The 16,189-nt window shown below is 44.3% G+C and overlaps 1 protein-coding gene and 1 pseudogene across 6 annotated transcripts in view; both read right to left on the reverse strand.

The window, feature by feature from the left end:
- Positions 1 to 16,189, reverse strand: part of SMG6 (SMG6 nonsense mediated mRNA decay factor) — a 246,956-nt gene that overhangs the window by 69,452 nt on the left and 161,315 nt on the right. The gene's annotated exons all lie outside the window — the stretch shown is intronic.
- Positions 343 to 1,199, reverse strand: LOC111521266 (annotated as a pseudogene).

Genomic DNA, 16,189 nt, shown 5'->3' on the forward strand with positions numbered 1-16,189 from the left:
GAGGCTGCAGTGAGCCGTAATGGTGACATTGCATTCCAGCCTGGGCAACACAGAGAGATCCTGTCTCAACAAAAAAAAAAAGGGACAAATATTGCATGATTCCACTTATATGAGGTACTTACAACAGGGAAATTCATAGAGCTATAAAGTAGAAGTTGCCAGGGGAAGGGGTAATGAGGAGTGTTTAATGGTTACAGCATTTGGAATGATGAAAAGTTCTGGAAATGGATAGTAGTGATGGTTACACAACACTGCGAACGTACTTAATGCCACTGAGTTGTACACTTAAAAAATTGTTGAAATGGTAAATCCTTTTTTTTTCCTCTTTAAATAGACACTTTATTAGATCCACAGGCAATAATATCCCAGAGCTACCGTTAGGCACGTAAATATAGACCTTGCTAAATATTTAATATTATCAAGCTTGTGTGACTCAAGCATGGTTTTGGGGCCAGCAACCTCAGTTCCTATCTTCCTGTCTCTCTGGGTGAGGGCCCGATCTTGCTGGGCATGCAATGTCACTATTTCTGTTCTCAACTCCAGCAGGTTCCTTTCGTTCAACGAATACAATTCTTTTACTCTACTCTTTTCTAGGCTGAAGTCTAATTTAGTATCTGTTAGGACTTTAATCACTTCATCCATTACTTGTTTTAACTGATTTGGTTTGAGTTTTATTTTCTCATTTTCTGCTCTGAGGGCTGAAAAATCACACTTCTCCCAAGTAATCGTATCCTTTTAAACATTCACAGCCTGAGACATTATTGGCTGAAGCGCAATCTCCTGCTGCATCTTGGTGGCCATATCTTTGTAGACGATACCCATGTTGGTCTCCAAGACCTTGACCAACGGAGACACAATGATTTCTGCTTGCTGAGTAGCAAACCCCTTGTCTTCCAGTAAGCACACTAAGGCGTGAGTGTCAAAGTAGAGCTTCCTACTCCCAGAAGAGGTGAAATCTCTCCTTTTGCGCTCCAGCTGCAGGTATCCAGCAGACTCCTGCAGGAAGGGAGTGTGGGCGCCATGCTGAGGCACAGGCGAAGGGCGCTGGCAGCAGCGGCGATGCCCGGGGTGAGGCCCCACGGGCACATCCATGCGCCACTGCGTCTGGCCAAGGGTGCGGCGTACCCGAGGCACGAGTGCTCCCAGTCCCCAAGCTGTTGGCAGGGGGCGGCAGTGGCCAAGCGCAGGGAGGGCACGAAATGGTAAATTTTATGTGTGTATATTTTACCACAATTTAAAAAATCATTTCTTCAGGTAGACCAGCCACATGTCATGTGCTCAACAGCTACACACGGCCAGTAGTTACCACACCGACAGTGTAAAGTAGAATACTTTCACCACTGCAGAAAGTTCTATTGGACAGCATGGCTCTAGAGTCAGATTAAAAACCACTGGATTCTGATTTCAACAGTACTAACCTATATGCCACTCTAACTGCCTTATGCTTTATTCTGTATGCCACTATCCTGCCAATTTGTTATTCTAACAGCCTCTCCAAGCATTGTATACCCACTATTGTAAACTTGAGGCCCAGCAAGGGGGCTCATGCCTATAATCCCAGCACCTTGGGAGGCCGAGGCAGGTGGATCACTTGAGGTCAGGAGTTCGAGACTAGCTTGACCAACATGGCGAAGCCCCATCTCTACTAAAAACACAAAAATTAGCTGGGCATGGTGGTGCACACCTGTAGTCCCAGCTACCTGGGAGACTGACCTGGGAGAATCATTTGAACCCAGGAGGTGGAGGTTGCACTGAGCCAAGATCGTGCCACTGCACTCTAGCCTGGGTGACAGAGCCAGACTCTGTCAAAAAAAAGGAAGGAAGGAAGGAAGGAAGGAAGGAGGGAGGGAGGGAGGGAGGGAAGGAGGGAGGTAGGTAGGTAGGTAGGGAGGGAGGGGAGAAATGGCATGCAAGCAGCAGACTAAAAACCTTTAAGAAAATGAAAGAAATATGTTATCTCCCACGAAACAACTATGAGTCAAGAATATGTCCATGTTGAAGTTTGGAAGAGTACACTGACTATTTTAGGAAGAAAATGATAGTTTTAAATTAGAATTTTATTACGGGGCTGGGTGGGGTGGCTCACACCTGTAATCCTAGCATTTTGGGAAGCCAAGACAGGCGGATCGCTTGAGCCCAGGATGGCGAAACCCCATCTTTATTAAAAATACAAAAAAGTAGCCAGGTGTGGTGGTACACGCCCATAGTCTCAGTTACTCAGGAGGCTGAGGTGGGAGGGGCAAGCCTAGGGAGGCTGAGGCTGCAGTGAGCCGTAATCGCACCACTGTACTCCAGCCTGGGCAATGGGAATAAGAACCCACTTAAAAAAAATTATTAATGTATAACCCCATATGAACAGGTTAAAAAGAAAAACTACACGATCATCAACAGATTAAGAAAAAATATTTAATAAAATTAAACCCTTATTTGTGATTTAAAAAAAAATACTCAGCTATCTACGAATAGAAGTGAATGTTCTTAACCTGACAAGATATACTTATCAGAAATCTATGGGCCAGGCATGGTTGGTCACACCTGCAATCCCAGCACTTTGCAAGGCTGAGACGGGCAGACTACTTGAGGTAAGGAGTTCAAGACCAGCCTGGCCAACATGGTGAAATCCTGTTTCTACTTAAAATAAAAAAATTAGCCTGGCACGGTGGTGCGCTCCTGTAACCAGAGTTACTCGGGAGGCTGAGATAGGAGAATCGCTTGAACCCGGGAGGTGGGGGTTGCAATGAGCTGAGATCATGCCACTGTACTCCAGCCTGGGTGACAGGGCAAGGCTCTGTCTCAAAAAAAAAAAAAAAAAAAAGAAAAAGAAAAAAAAAAAAAGAAATCTATGACAAGTAGATTTAATGTAACTTTAGAAGCATTGCTATTAAAATTAGAAACAAAGAATTTCTATTATTATGGTTACTATTACAGAACAAGACAGCTCAGTAAAGTTGATAGATATAAGATGAAAAGAAACAGCATTTATATTCATACCATTAATAGTTAACCAGAAAATAGGATAAATTAGTAACAAAATCTGTGCAAGGGTTTTATGGGAAATATTACAAAACATCCTTGAAGGGCATAAAAGAAGACCTGAATAAATTAACAGTATATCGTGTTCATGGATGGGAAGACTAAATACTGTATATATGGCAATTGCTCACCGGTTCAATGGAACAGAACAGAGGATTAGGAAACGGAAATCTGCTTTACAAAATAAATCCCAAATGGAATGAAGATATAAATGGAAAACCAAAACGAAAACCAAACATTCAGAAGAAAAACCTAAAGTAAAACTAAAATTTTTAGAAGAAAAATATTGGTATATATTCTTTATGACCTCAGGGTATGTATGCATTCCTTTTTTTTCATGTAAAATTGCAATTATTCTTGGTAATATTTTAACCTAACAACCAAGTGGTTTAAAAAAAAAAAAGATCAAATGGGCCAGGCGTGGTGGATCACCCGAGGTCAGGAGTTCGACACCAGCCTGTCCAACATGGTGAAACCCTGTCTCTACTAAAAATACAAAAATTAGCCAGGCATGGTAGTGGGCGCTGTAATCCCAGCTACCTGGGAGGCTGAGGCAGGAGAATCGCTTGAACCCAGGAGGCAGAGATTGCAGTGAGCCGAGATCGCGCCACTGCACTCCAGCCTAGACGACAAGAGCAAGACTCCGTCTTTATAAAAAGATAAAATGACAAAGTCTTATACAGAGATAAAAGTAACCCTTTTACCCCACAAAATTATAAGCTCTGGCTTATGATTAGGTCAACTGATTTTATATACAATAAAACTTTAAGCATATTTGCTATTAAATGCATGCCAGTGGTCTTGTTTTAATTAATTTTTTTTAAATTGTGGAAAATCTCAAACATATATAAAAGGAGAGACTAGTATAATAAATAAACCTGATACCATCGTCTAGCTTCAACAATTAGCAATATATGGCCAATATTGCACACTCAGAACGGATTTCTTTTTTTTTTTTGAGATGGAGTCTCGCTTTGTCGCCCAGGCTGGAGTGCAGTGGTGCAATCTCGGCTCACTGCAATCTCCGCCTCCCGGGTTCAACCGATTCTCCTGCCTCAGTCTCCCGAGTAGCTGGGACTACAGGTGTCTGGCCACCATGCCCAGCTAATTTTTTTTTTTTGTATTTGTAGTAGAGACTGGGTTTCACCATATTGCCAGGCTGGTCTTGAACTCCTGACCTTGTGATTTGCTCACCTCGGTCTCCCAAAATGCTGGTGGATTCCAGGCATGAGCCCCTGTGCCCAGCCAGAAAGGATTTCTTAAGTAAGACTTAAACCAGATAGGAAATGGCTAATTTGTGATAAAAATTTTTATGCAAAGAAAATACTGTAAATAAATTTAAAATTATACACTGGGTGATCCGCAATGCACGTAGCTGACAAAGATTCATATGCAGACTTGCAAATCAATAAAAACCAATCAGCCGGGTACGGTGGCTCATGCCTGTAATCCTAGCACTTTAGGAGGCTAAGGCAGGAGGATCACTTGAGGACAGGAGTTCAAGACCAGCCTGGCCAACACGGTAAAACCCTGTTTCTACTAAAAATACAAAAATTAGCCGGGTGTGGTGGTAGGCACCTGTAATCCCAGTTACCCGGGAGACTGAGGCAGGAGAATCCCTTCAACCCAGGAGGCGGAGGTTGCAGTGAGCTGAGATGGCACCACTGCACTCCAGCATTGGGTGACAGCGCGAGACTCCGTCTCCAAAAAAAAAAGAAGGAACTTTTGAACTTGAGCAATCCTCCTGCCTTAGCCTCTCAAGGTGTTGGGATTACAGGCATGAGCCACCATGCCCAGTGAATTTATTTTGCTTACTTATTTCTTTACTTGTTTGCTCTGTATCCCCATAATTGGAATGTAAAATCTGTAAGGTAAGAGACTATGCCTGTCTCATTCACCACAAAATCCCTAGCACTGTGAATGCCTGGTAAATAGTAAGTGTTTAATAAATATCTAATGTTGAATGAACACTACAAGTCAAGCCTCAGAGCAACTTAACAGCAGATGTGTCACCCTGGCTACATGTGGACTGTAAATTCAAGCACCAGTCCCACTGAGTTGTCTATGGGGAAGAGGTGTGGGACGATCAATGGATAGTGCTCTCACCTGTTACAACTCATAACAGTACCAGAGGGAGTGGGAGAGAAGAGAAAATACAAAATTGTATTTGGAAAGCAAATTTCTATTAACAAGATACAGAAACTCTGAGCCTCTGGATTCTCTGCAGACATCTCATTAATTCCCCAGCACAATCTTCTCATGCAAGTTCCTACATGAGGTACAGGAACTAAACTTTCTAAAACCCTAAACCATGTCAATCTCTTTTCCCAGCCTCGGGTCTCAGAGAGTGACAGAAGAAGAAAGGGGACAGTGAAGAGAAATCAAGAAGGCACATTAAATAGATTGCCTTTTGTTGTTGTTGAGACAGGGTCTCATTTTGTCACTCAGGGTGGTGGGAACATAGGTCACTGCAGCCTCAACCTCCCAGGCTCAAGCAAGGTCCCTGCCTCACCCCCCAAGAAGCTGGGACTATAGGCACATGCTACCACATCTGGCTAATTTTTGTATATTTTGTAAAGACGGGGATTCACCATGTTGTAATCTCAGCACCTTGGGAGGCAAAGGTGGGCGGGTTACTCAAGGCCAGGAGTTCGAGACCAGCCTGGTCAACATGGTGAAACCCCATCTCTACTAAAAATACAAACATTACCCAGGCATGGTCGTGCGTGCCTGTAGTCACAACTACTCTACTTGGGAGGCTGAGGCAGGAGAATCACTTGAACCCGGGAGGCAGAGGTTGCAGTGAGTGAGATGGCACCACTGTACTCCAGCCTGGGTGACAGACTGAGACTCCGTCAGGAAAAAAAAAAAAGTTTAAAAACATGTAAATTCTTAGAATAATATCTAAGACAAAGCAAGTCCTCAGTAAACTGTAGCTTTTACTGTAATTATTCATCTGCGAGACAGGGGACTTCTGTTTAATTCTTTGGAAAAAATGGCAGCCCTGGAAGCTTAGATGACTAAATCATTAGCTAACAAGTCAGAGACAACATGAAACAGTGGGAAAGCACTAGACCAAATACCAAAACACCTGCTGGAGCAGAGTTTGCCAGTTACCTCCCAATCCAGTCTTCCCCTCTTCAGCAAAATAACTTTGATTTTTAACTAAGAGTGTGAGTGTGTGTGTGTGTTTTAGACACAGGGTCTCAGTATTTCACCCAGGGATGGGATACAGAGGCATGATCATGGCTCACTGCAGCCTCGAACTCCTGGGCTCCAGCGATCCTCCTGCCTCAGTCTCTAGAGTAGCCAGGATTACAGGTACGTCTTACCACATCTGACCAATAGCTGGGTACATTTTCAGCCTTCTCTGCAGCTAGGACAGCCATGTGACTCTTGAGATGTTTATAAATACAACTTCTACATAAAACCTTGAAGAAGTCTCTTTAAATGTATGGGGCATACCCTTTCTGTTCTCTTCCTCCATGAAGCTTCCTGCTGATGCTCTACTAACCATCTTGGGATGGGACCACATCGTAGGATGTTGTATGTTAAGCTCCAGGGTCTGCCAACTTGGGGAAGCCAAGTGGTGGAGCCTGAACACTAGCCCTGGACTGCCTATGTCTAGACTCTTGATCTAAGAGGATAAAACTGTATGTTTAGGCCTCTTATTCACCTAAATCTATTACAAACTGATAGGTTTGGGTTCTGACCTAGTATTGCCACATGATCTCAGATAAACCAGTCTAATTCTTAATCTTCTCCCTGTAAAATGTGATAATGCCCACTTTGGGAGGCCGAGGTGGGTGGATCACGAGGTCAGGAGTTTGAGACCAGCCTGGCCAATCTGGTGAAACCCCGTCTCTACTAAAAATACAACTAGCTGGGCTTGGTGGTGCGCGCCTGTAATCCCAGCTATTTGGGAGGCTGAGACAGAACTGTTTGAACCCAAGAGGCAAAGGTTGCAGTGAGCCGAGATCGTGCCACTGCGCTACAACCTGGAAGCCTGGGTGACAGAGCAAGACTCCGTCTCAAAAAAAAAAAAAAAAAAAAAAAGTGACAATGCCTCGCAGAACTGTAGTGGAAATCAAATGAAATAATACATCATAATAGCACTATGGAAAATGTTGATGTAAGTTTTATCAATGAAAGTGAAACACCGAGAATGGAAAAGCAAGTGTTAATGATGAAGGCATAGAGATAAAGACAAAATAACTTTTAAAAAGTCTATAAAAGGAGGCTGTGTTTCTAAGAGTAGAAAACTTTCTCACACAAGGTCATGAAAATTGATCATGCTGGAGATAATATTCTGAATCCTGCTAAATACACTACTAAATTATCTCAGCAGGAATCTTGTAGTTTACCACTCTTTGAAGTCCGTGGCTTCTGAGGCTGATTCATTCCTAATTAAATGGCTTTAGCTATTCAAATCCTAGTATCTCCCTCTCAATGTCCTCCCTGTCATCATCCCAGACCTTTAAAAAAGTAGTTTTATTTTACTTTATTTATTTTTTTGACAGAGTCTCACTCTGTCACCCAGGCTAGAGTTCTGTGGCACGATCTCGACTCACTGCAACCTCTGCCTCCCGGGTTCAAGCGATTCTCCTGCCTCAGCCTCCCGAGTAGCTGGGATTACAGGCATAAACCACTACGCCGACCTAATTTTTGTATTTTTAGTGGAGACGGGGTTTTGCCATGCTGACCAGGCTGGTCTCAAACTCCTGACCTCAGGTGATCCACCTGCCTCGGCCTCCCAAAGTGCTGGGATTACAGGCATGAGCCACTGCACCCGGCCTAATAGTTTTATTTAAAATTGACAAATAGTAATTGTATATATTTATGAAGCACAATGTGATATTTTGATAAATGTGTACATGTGGAACAATCAAATCGGGCTATGTAACACATTTGTCATCTCATATACTTATTTATTTGTGGTGAGAACATTTAAAATCTATTCTTTAAGCTATTTTGAAATATACATTAATCACTCTAGTCACCATGCTTTACAACAGATCATAAGAACCTACTCCTCTTGTCTAATAAAAACTCTGTATCCTTTGCCCAACACCTCCTCTTTCCCCATCCACCCCCACCAACCCCAACCTTAATAACTGAGTTATACTTAGTGACTTTATCACAAAGCAAAGTCATCTAAGAGAACTTTATGGCAATAATGGAAATGTTCTATATTATGCTTGACAATACAGTACCCATTAGTCTCATGTGGTGACTGGCCACTTGAAATGTGACTAGTGTGACTGAAGAACTGAATTTTCAATTTTATTTAATTCTAATTAACTAAGTTTTGATTGATTGATTGAGACAGGGTTCTCACTCTGTCACCCAGGCTGGAGTGCAGTGGTGCAATCACAGCTCACTGTAGCCTTAACCTCTCAGGTTCAAGCAATCTTCCCACCATAGCCCCTTAAGTAGCTGGGACTATAGGCACGTACCACCATGCCAAGCTAACTTAAATTTTTTGTAGAGATGGGATCTCACTATGTTGTCCAGGCTGGTCTTGAACTCTTGGACTCAATCCTCCCACACTGGCCTCTCAAAGTGTTGGGATTACAGGCATGAGATACCACACCTAGCCTATATATGTGTGTGTGTGTGTGTATACATACACACACATTATATACACACACACACACACATATATATATATATTTTAAGACAGTCTTGCTCTGTCGACCAGGCTGGAGTGCAATGATGTGATCCTGGCTCACTGCAACCTCTGCCCTGGGGTTCAGGTGATTTTCATGTCTCAGTTTCCTGAGTAGCTGGGATTACAGGCATGCACACCATGCCTGGCTAATTTTTGTATTTTTAGCAGAGATGGGGTTTCACCATGTTGGCCAGGCTGGTCTCGAACTCCTGGCCTCAAGCAATCTACCCGCCTCAGCCTCCCATAGTGCTGAGATTACAGGCATGAGTCACTGTGCCTGGCCAATTAATTTACTTTTAAGTAGACAAATGTGGCTAGTGATTGTTATCAGTCAGCCATACAGTGAGCTCTAAGAAATAGAAGTAAATCATGGCATTTCTTCATTCCCATCTGACCTATCTCATTGACTCTAAATATCTGTGGCAAAATGTTTTCTTTTCGCCTGCTCCTGACCCTCCTTGGAAAGTCTCCATTTCCCTATTCAGAATTTGCGTTTAATGATCTTTCCAGAGGAATAGACACATATGTTCAACACACACACACACGTATACGCACACAGAGTCCTAAGTCAAATTCAGCGAAAACTTTACTGAACACACCAAAATAGTTGGATTCATGGAATCCACCAAAAAATGTACCAAAGACGATTCAATCCCTGAAAAGCCCTCACTTTTTTTTTTCTTTTTTTTAGCTTTTTTGTCTAAAGACATCAGAATTTCAATTATCCTTCTTGGTAAGTCCTTATATAAGCTTAGTATGTTCTTTTTATTAAATAAAACACAAGAAAAAATCGGCATGTTCTGCTCCTGAAAGATCAAATTAAGGTCAGGCGTGGTGGCTCGCTCCTGTAATTTCAGCACTTTGGAAGACCGAGGCAGGAGGATTGCTTGAGCCAGGAGTTCAAGACCAGACTGGGCAACATGGTGAGATCTCTTCTTTACAAAATAAATAAACTAAAAAAATTAGCTGGGTGTGGTGGCAGACACCTGTAGTCCCAGCTACCTGGGAGGCTGGGGTGGGAGGACTGCTACTTGAACCCAGGAGGTGGAGGCTGCAGTGAGTGTAGATCCCGCCACTGCACTCCAGCCTGGGTGAGAGTGAGACCCTGACTCAAAAAAAGGATCCAACTAGGCCGGGCGCGGTGGCTCAAGCCTGTAATCCCAGCACTTTGGGAGGCCGAGATGGGCGGATCACGAGGTCAGGAGATCGAGACCATCCTGGCTAACACGGTGAAACCCTGTCTCTACCAAAAAATACAAAAATCTAGCCGGGCGAGGTGGCGGGAGCCTGTAGTCCCAGCTACTCAGGAGGCTGAGGCAGGAGAATGGCGGGAACCCGGGAGGCGGAGCTTGCAGTGAGCTGAGATCCGGCCACTGCACTCCAGCCCCGGCGAGAGAGCGAGACTCTGTCTCCAAAAAAAAAAAAAGGATCCAACTAAAAGAAGTGGTTTGAATCAAGGTTACTAACCATGGAAAGCTTCTTGGTACTACTATCAGACTAATGGGCAGGCAGGAGAAAAGCAGCTCTCCAGAAGGGAGTACCAAAGGTGGTGATATATGGAGAAATGTTTTTCTAGCTCAAAAGAAACACACCAGAACAAACACCCTAACCCTGATGACCAGCCCCCAGGCTGCTATTCAGGTGCTCATGTTTTAGATGTGAGCTAAAGTGTTAATTCCTTAAAAAAAATTCCTTGATGTGACTCCAAGAAATGATGTGACAGTACTTGCTGCAGATTTCCCTTAGAGGCACGCCAGCATGACCTTTTCAAATGCAAATTGACTTACTCATCATAGCTGTCAGGTTTCTTGGGGAGGAGTTTAAAAGAAAGGCAACACTTCCCTCTGAGTGAGCTGAGGAGTGTGGCTGACCCTGACTAAGTGAGAATGCAGGGATAAAAGACACCTGGAGAGGCCGGGCGCGGTGGCTCAAGCCTATAATCCCAGCACTTTGGGAGGCTGAGACAGGCGGATCACGAGGTCAGGAGATCGAGACCATTCTGGCTAACACAGTGAAACCCCGTCTCTACTAAAAATACAAAAAACTAGCTGTGCGAGGTGGCGGGTGCCTGTAGTCCCAGCTACTCGGGAGGCTGAGGCAGGAGAATGGCGTAAACCCGGGAGGCGGAGCTTGCAGTGAGCTGAGATCCGGCCACTGCACTCCCGCCTGGGCGACAGAGCAAGACTCCGTCTCAAAAAAAAAAAAAAAAAAAAAAAGACACCTGGAGAATGACCCCTGCAAGCAGAAAGCGCTATGGGACTAGTCCTTGAAAGAACTTGATGGGAACTGAAAGTCTTTGGCTCTATAGATTCTCTGCTTCGGTCACCCCACCTTGATTGGTTTTGGCACACCCCCGACCCCTAAGCTGGCTCAGACATTCACGGATCTTAGTACAGAATCCAAATGTCCTCTGTATCTCCAAGTCAGATCTTCCTTGTCTTTATAGCAGGACTGCCTGCCAACCATGTCACTCAGCTAGGCTTTACCGGCTCTTCCTCACACAGCCCTCGTTAAGACATGAGCACCACACTAGACACTTGGGGATGGCGGTCGGAGAGGAGTATCATGGAGCTCACAATCTAACTGTCCAGTGTGTAGTCTTAAAGGCAGATGCAGACAAAAAGAGCTGAGCGATGACCCAGAACTGTGTCCACACCTGGAAAATGCCTTCGGTCTTATTTAAGGGGTTGTTACATCACAACATGGAAATACAGTGATTAAGTAGGAGGCAGGAAAAAAAAAAACAAAAATCCTGGAATTTCAGAAAGAAGAAAAAAAATGTAGGGTAAAGGTAGGTAGTGGCTAGGATTAGTGAAAATGACAGTGAAACTTCAGATTTTTTCAAATATAAAGGTTAGGGAAATGAGAACTGGATATTCAAACACGCCAAGATAAAGAAGCCTGTCCCCCATCTACAGGAAGTTTATCCCTAACATCTAAATAGTCATGTTTTAAAATCAACAAGTTTGCTGGTTTTCAGCTGCCACTAACCAGAACCTCCAGTGGCTGTGGCCTACAGTGTAGACAGACTGTGCCCAGCCGGACTAAATGAAGACATATAACCGGAAATCTGCCACCAGCCTGACCCCTCCCAGTTTCAGGAGGAGACCAAGCAAAACACTATCCAGCTACATGAGTAGTAGACAAGATGCTTTAACCCTAGCAGCACAGGGTATGAAGGATCCCACACCTGAATCAGCAGATTCAGAGCCAGAGGTCTATGACCCAAGGAAACTCTAAGGATAAGAACGGAAACGTACCAGCAAGTTCAGCAGGACTTTTGGTTTCCCCCACCTCTCTCCCTCCCTGTCCACTGCAGTTACATATTCACGTCCACAGTCACATATTTTTAAAATTTGATATAATTATCTCCTAGAAATTACTGTACGTAGCCTCTTGGGATCTAAGGCAATTAAGTGAAGATAAATGTATTTCATAGAGCAAGCTGTCAAAGGATAAAGCAATTTCATTCCCCATTTGAAGTGGAGGCTTGGGTCACGCATGGTTTATTTGAAACAAAGCCATCACCTAAAGCTGCCGATCTTATCTCTAACTCTGTTCTCCGTTCCAAACTGCTGGAGATGTGCAGCGTGGCACTGCCTGAAGTTATGACATCTGGCTCAAGGCCAGCAGAACAAGCCAGCTCCTCTTCTAGGTTTCAAGCCTAAGAGGACAAAAGTCACATTAAAAGAAGGTAACTACACAGGTGAAGTCTGTTAAACCCTGAAAAAGGGAGATGTTTCCAGGGTATTGGGAGTGACTACAGAGGTACCCAACAATGGGGAAGTTGTGCAAGAAAAGGCAGAAGAAACAGACTCCAAATGGGGTAGGTAAAATACACGCCAAGGAACCAGATTTTTCTCATCTGGGAGACATCAAACCAAACAGTGAGGTCTATTTCATGAAACAGCCTAAGAGACGGAAAGCACACCAGACTGACAATCAGAGAGCTCAGGGTTCTAGTACTGTAAGGCTGTGTGAGACTTACAGAAAAGTGCCTGCTTTTTAGTTTAGTTTTTTTTTTTTTTTTGAGATGGAGTCTCACTCTGTCACCCAGGCTGGAGTGCAGTGGTGCAATCTGCAATCTCAGCTCACTGCAACTGTGGCCTCCCGGGATCAAGCGATTCTCCCTGTCTCAGCTTCCCAAGAACCTGGGATCACAGGCGTGCGCCACCATGCCTGGCTAATTTTGTATTTTTAGTAGAGACGGGTTTTGCCATGTTGGCCAGGCTGGTCTTGAAGTCCTGACCGCAAGTGATCTGTCTGCCTTGGCTCCCAAAGTGCTGGGATTATAGGTGTGAGCCACCGTGCCAAGAGCTTAAAAACATTTTTTTTTTTTTTTAGATGGCATTTCGCTCTGTCACCCAGGCTGGAGTGCAGTGCTGTGATCTTGGCTCACTGTCACCTGTACCTTCTGGGTTCAAACAATTCTCCTGCCTCAGCCTCCCAAGTAGCTGGGATTACAGGCGCATGCCACCACACCCAGCTAATTTTTGTATTTTTAGTAGAGATGGGGTTTCACCATGTTGCCCAGGCTGGTCTCGGACTCCTGAGCTCAAGTGATCCTCCCACCTCAGTCTCCCAAAGTACTGGGATTACAGGCACGAGCCACCACGCCCACTTAGTTAAAGTGCCTGTTAACTAATTTTTTTTTTTTTAACTGTAACGGGCACTTTATTTTTGAGACAGGGTCTCACTCTGTCACCCATGCTAGAGTGCAGCAGTGAGACCTCGGCTCACTGCAACCTGTGCCTCCCAAGTAGCTGGGACCATAGGCGTGTGCCACCATGCCCAACTAGTTTTTGTATTTTTAGCAGAGATGGGGTTTTGCCATGTTGCCTAAGCTGGTCTCCTGACCTCAAGTGATCTGCATGCCTCAGCCTCCCAAAGTGCTGGGGTTATAGGCGTGAGCCACTGCACCTGGCCTCGCACTTAATTTTTTAAAATTCTTCATATCCAGGTCGGGTGTGATGGCTCACACCTGTAATCCCAACACTTTGGGAGGCTGAGACAGGCGGATCCTGAGGTCAGGAGATCGAGACCATCCTGGCTAGCATGGTGAAACCCTGTGTCTACTAAAAATGCAAAAAATTAGCCGGGTGTGGTAGCATGCACCTGTAGTCCCAGCACTTGGGAGGCTGAGGCAGAAGAATCACTTGAACCCGGGAGGCAGAGGTTGCAGTGAGCTGAGATTGTGCTATTGCACTCCAGCCTGGGCAACAGAGCGAGACTCCGTCACAAAAAACAAAACAAAACAAAAAAAAAACCAACTTCATATCCACATTGTATTCATTTTTATAACATGCAGTCAATGCACTATTTAGAAAGAAGTATTCAATTTTTAAAAAAAAAAAGTAATTGAAGCTGTCTTTAGGTGAAATACATGCATGTCAGACCTTGTCTGAGCACTGCTTTTTGCAGAAGCCTTGACAAACTGGAATTGGCTTTCAAGTATTAGTGCATTGGAATCACCTGGAGAGCGTGTTAAATGAGACTGCTGGGCTCTGCCCTCAACTCTTTATGATTTATAAGTCAGAAGTAGGGCCTAAAACATGACAAGTTCCCAGGTGAATCTGATGCTGCTGGTAGTGGCACAGAGAAATCTGGCCAGGAGAATGATCTAGAATTGCAGTGTTTAATACAGTAGCCACTAGCCACATGTGGATATTTCAATTTAATTACATCAAGATTTGTTTTTCTGTTGCACTAGCCACATTGCAAGTATTCAAAAGTCACATGTGGCCAGTGGCTACCACACAGGATGGTGCAGAAATAGTAACTTTCCATCATTACAGTATTAAACACTGCATCATTACAGAAAGTTCTATAATATTTCACAGCACTGATCAAGAATCTATTTGATTGCACTGGTTTGTTTAGCTTAGAGAAAAGAAAACGTACAGAGAATTTCAAGTACAACTAAGGTGTGTCAGATAAAGAAAAAACAGACTCTGTGATTTTGAGAAAACCTTTTAAAAATCATTAAGTGGGAATTATAGGAAGGCAGGCTGTGTTCAGTTTGAGATGGAACTTTCTTCTTTTGGAGATGCGGTCTTGCTCTGTCACCCTGGCTGGAGTGCAGTGGCACAATCACAGCTCACCGTAACCTTGAAATCCCGGGCTTGAGTGATGCTCTTGCTCAGCCACTTGAATGGCTAGGTGTGCACACCATACCCGCTAATTTTCTTTAAACTTTTTGTAGAGGAAGGGTCTTCCTATGTTGCATGGCTGGTCTTGAACTCCTGGGCTCAACTGATCCTCCTACCTTGGCCTCCCAAAGTGCTGAGATGACAGGCACAAGCCACCTCACTCAGCCTGAGGAGAAACTTTTTATAGTGACTGTCTCAGAGTAAATTCTGGGGAAGCATCTGGAGCAGAGGCCATTGAGAACACTGGAGGACTATTTTTTCATTAGATAAGAGACTGGCCCTGATGTCTTCTAAGGAACCTTTTTTTTTTTTTTTTTTAAAGGAGTCTTGCTCTATCGCCCAGCCTGGAGTGCAGTGGCCGGATCTCAGCTCACTGCAAACTCCGTCTCCCGGGTTCATGACACTCTCCTACCTCAGTCTCCCGAGTAGCTGGGACTACTGGCGCCCGCCACCACGCCTGGCTAATTTTTTGTATTTTTAGTGGAGACGGGGTATCATCGTGTTAGCTAGGAAAGTCTTGATCTCCTCACCTCGTGATCCACCCACCTCGGCCTCCCAGAGTGCTGGGATTACAGGCGTGAGCCACCGCACCCGGCCCCCTCTAAGGAACCTTTTAACGCCATGGTTCTTTTGTAATCAATCTCATCCAATTTTATAGTTACAATCATTGTTCACCATTCCTTTGGAATCCAGGACACTTTTCTAAAGCATGTACTTCAGGTACAAGAAACTTCCTCTAGTGGGGATATCTGGTGATAAACTCTGTTTTGTTTTTGTTTTTGTTTTTGGCGGGGGGACAGGATCTCACTATGGCTGGACTCCAATGCCTGGGCTCCAGCGATCCTCCTGCCTCAGCCTCCCAAGTGGCTGGGAATATAGGCACGCGCCAGCTTCTCCCAGTCCTTATTGTTTAAAAATGTCTTTATAACACCAAAGCACAAGTAACAAAATAAAATAAACCAGATTAATTGGACTTCATAAAAATTAAAACATTCAGCCGGGCGTGGTGGCTCAAGCCTGTAATCCCAGCACTTTGGGAGGCCGAGACGGGCGGATCACGAGGTCAGGAGATCGAGACCATCCTGGCTAACATGGTGAAACCCCGTCTCTACTAAAAAATACAAAAAAACTAGCCGGGCAAGGTGGTGGGCGCCTGTAGTCCCAGCTACTCCGGAGGCTGAGGCAGGAGAATAGCGTGAACCCGGGAGGTGGAGCTTGCAGTGAGCTGAGATCCGGCCACTGCACTCCAGCCAGGGGGACAGAGCGAGACTCCGTCTCAAAAAATAAATAAATAAATAAATAAATAAATAAATAAATAAATAAATAAATAAATAAA

The sequence above is a fragment of the Piliocolobus tephrosceles genome, chromosome 16, assembly GCF_002776525.5.
Source record: "Piliocolobus tephrosceles isolate RC106 chromosome 16, ASM277652v3, whole genome shotgun sequence".
Classification (NCBI taxonomy): Eukaryota; Metazoa; Chordata; class Mammalia; order Primates; family Cercopithecidae; genus Piliocolobus; species Piliocolobus tephrosceles.